The following is a 3,749-nucleotide window of genomic DNA, read 5'->3' as shown; positions in this document are numbered from 1 at the left end:
AAAAGAGGGAGGCTTTAAAACACACACACACACACACACACACACACACCCCCAAGGCTAATTTCAGAAACTCTAACTGGTCTGGGCCAGATGATTCTAAGGTGTAGACTGAATGCTGTAACTCTTTCCCTACTTACTGAAACAATAGTAATGAGAAAGAAATACCTGTGTTTCCTCACAGAGTGGGGGTTGATATTTAGAAAGCTGCTCTTGATGGCCCAGAACTTGAAGCCAAGAGACTGAATTTAATTCCCTGATCTTAGACAGTTATGAGGACCTAGAACAATGTAGTATCTCTGGACCTTGGTTACATTATTTGCAAAATGGTGATGAAAATATTTACATCATTGGGTTTTTGTGTAGATTATATAATACAGGTGAAAGTACTTTATATTACACAGAATAAGGGAGGCCCAGCTGATTTTCTATGGAGAATCTGAGTTAGTTTAGCCCTACGACTGAACTGAATAAATGGAAAAAGTAGGAGAAAAACAATAGAGAACATAAGAAATAACATAGGACTCATCTGTGACTCCCTGCCAGAGGACTGGAATGTGTGATAAGATCCACCGTACCTCCTGTGATGCGTGCTGCTCCCTCTTCCTTTTCTTGACTTATTATCATGAGTATATTTTCAACAGGTGTTCCTAGTCTGAAATAACTCCTCAGGTGATATTCCTGGCCTGAAGCACACAGACCTTGTCTGTATAGAAGTAGGTGTTAAAGAATGGATATTCTAGTGATTAGGATCATTATACTGCCATCATTAACCAGAACCTGAAATCACCAGTCTCTGCAATGGTTCCCAGGTGGCTGTTTTATATTTAGGTGTCTGGCTGTGGATGTACCAGATGTCACAAATTGACCCTTTCTTCTTTCAGGATAAAGGGGGATTTAGATTGGGTCCTTGAGGGCCTCAGGTGCCAGACTGAATTTGGACTTTATTCTGTAGCCTGTATAAATCACTGGTTTTAATCCCAGGAGTGACAAAGCGTGGTGCTCTGAGAGCATCAGCCAGGGGCCTGTGTAATGGGTTAGACTGAGCTGAGGCTGAAATCAAGATGACCAGCATAGAGGTTACTGAAGTAATACTGTAACAGAGTAGAAGCAATAGAAGTTGATGGGAAATAATAAATGCAAGAGATAGGGTGGATGAAAATGAACAGCACTTGGTCATTCATAAGTGTCAAATTTTTTTTGGTAAATACTGGTATCCTTCAATAACTAAAGATTGACAAGGCTATCTTTCTCCTCCCTCGGTACTAGGTAGTGTCATACAGTTAAAACAAGTCTCAGACTGAATGCTACTACACAAACCTTATCAGCAAGCAGACACAAAAAACAGTACACAAACAGTACTTTGTGGCAAAATATTAAACAGAAGTCTAGACTAAGCCATTCTGAAGGCTGTCAGTCTGCTACACAGCAGATTTCTACTCCACAGTTATGCATAAGTGCTTGTACAGTATTCTAGCCAGCCACGTATTTTGAACATCTTGTTTCCACAATGAAGAATTCTTTCTAATCCTTTATGCTAACTAACGTACATCTAGTGCAGATTTACATGGTGATACTGGAAGCATCTGTGCATTCAACTCTGCAGTGAACCTTTTTGATTAGTCTTTCAAATGCTAATTACCCACCCTGGGCTGTGCAGATTAACTTTCAAACATACACACATCTCACTGAAGTATTCTAAAGTATAAGGACAAGATAACAAGCATCAAAAATGGTTTTAAAGTCATAAGGCAGAAGACCATGTTAGAGGAAGATGAGGAAAACCACTGATTTAGTGAGCTGGTCTTAGTGCTAAGCAACAGAATGCAGCTGTAGCTAATTTAAGCAGAAAGTAAGTTTACTAGAGGACGCTAAGTAGTTCAAAGGATAGCTGGAGATTGAGGCTTGCACCTACATGGCCAGAAACTACCTTGGCTGTTGCCGGTGGAAGGTGTCCAGGTTCTTGGCATCTTGAACAAGGAATTGGACAAAACGCACAAAGCAAGGAAGGAATGAAGCAACAAAAGCAGAGATTTATTGAAAATGAAAGTACACTCCACAGGGTGTGAAGAGCCGGGACATGGGGCTCAAGAGCGGGGCGGCCGGGTTATAGAATTTTCTGGGGTATAAACACCCTCTAGAGGTTTCCCATTGGCCACTTGGTGTACACCCCACGCAAGTATAGTGGCCCACAATCAGTCTGATAGCGGAAAGCAACCAATCAGAGCCTGAAGCGAAGTTACAAAGGTTACACCCTATGCAAACATTTAATTAGTTATGGAAAGCAACCAATCAGAGGTACTTTCAATTTTCCGTCTGCCACGCAGAAAAGGGCGGTGGTGGGGGAGGGGGCCGGGTCCCTTTGTTACTTAGGTGTGGAAAGTTGGGGCTTTCCTTTTGATTTAGTTCTAGGAAGTCAGCATGAATCAGCCATAAGTTCCTTGCCTCCAGACCCTATTGTCCTGCCTCACAGCTATGTAGTACAGAGTCTGTCACAGGCTACCCAGAAATGTACACAGAGACTGTTAACAGGCTACAGAACAGATTGGGAAAGGGCTCTGGGGTTGTGACCCTCACCAAGCACAGGCATCTTGCATCTCTGACATGTTAATGGTGGATGCCAGCACTCTCACTACTGCCTCGGAAGCTTACCTTGCTGTTGGGGATGGGTTCTCGATCTCTACACTTGCTATACTCCTACAGGTGACCTGGGAGTGTAGCTTTCTGTGCCTTTTTTGACTCATGGCTTCCAGTGGGTACACATGATTGGTTAAACAAGTGTTCAGCATTTCAGCTGCAGCCATTAGACTCTTAACTAAGGTGGGGAATTCTCCAAATACGGAAGGGGATTCAAATGGGGGGCATAATAAATATATATAAATGTCCATTAAAGACAAGTTGAGTTGGAAGTGATGACAATATATTTGAGTAGAAACATCTAGCAGGTAGTTGGAAATGTGGCACTGGTGTTCCCCAGAGAGCTAGTTACAGATTTGGGAAGTTGAGTTGTGACTGCTTTTAAAATTAGGAGTCTAGAGAGAATCTAACTCAAAATTTTCATCCACATATGCGGAATCTCAATCTGAGAGTTGTTCATTCCTATAGATGTGCTGGCCACACCAACCCCCAACATCTATTATGAAAATTAGGAAATTCACACTCTATTATGGAAAATAGGAAAAATATATAGATAATACATGCAAAACAAGTGGGAGGAGAGAACTACGGATCGTGGAGAGCCTACTACACATTATTATTTTACAAATATTTAAGTGCCAACTATGTGTCAGGCACTATGCTAAGGTGATTTAATGTTGAGCAAAACCTGACATGTCCCTGCATTTGAGGAACTGAAAGGTTCTGAGGGAAGGCCTAAGGAGCTTGGGCCTTAGCTGGTTACAAAGCCATATATTATGCCATATATATTAATGAGCAGCAACGCCTCCCGCAGTATTTACAGCCCACGCGTGGCAGTCCTGTCCACCCTGTCCCCGTTCGGTCCAGCCCGAGGCGGTGGCCTAGATGCTTGATGGGCACTGTCAGCCTGATCTTTGGTGGTCTTCCCGCTGTCTGTTCTCAGCTGCTGATTCCAGGTCCCAGGAGTCGACTTTGGCTTGAGGAAGGCAGGCGCCTTAGGTGGGGCAGTTGACACTCGCGCAGCGCCTTGCTCACCTGGGTGTGTGGCGGCGCGCGGGTTTGGGCGGGGAGGGGGCCGGGCCTCGGGAAGGACGCGCGCCGCGCAGTTTGACCCC

The sequence above is a fragment of the Pan paniscus genome, chromosome 6 (assembly GCF_029289425.2).
Source record: "Pan paniscus chromosome 6, NHGRI_mPanPan1-v2.0_pri, whole genome shotgun sequence".
In the NCBI taxonomy this organism is placed as follows: Eukaryota; Metazoa; Chordata; class Mammalia; order Primates; family Hominidae; genus Pan; species Pan paniscus.
This window is presented reverse-complemented; position numbering follows the sequence as displayed.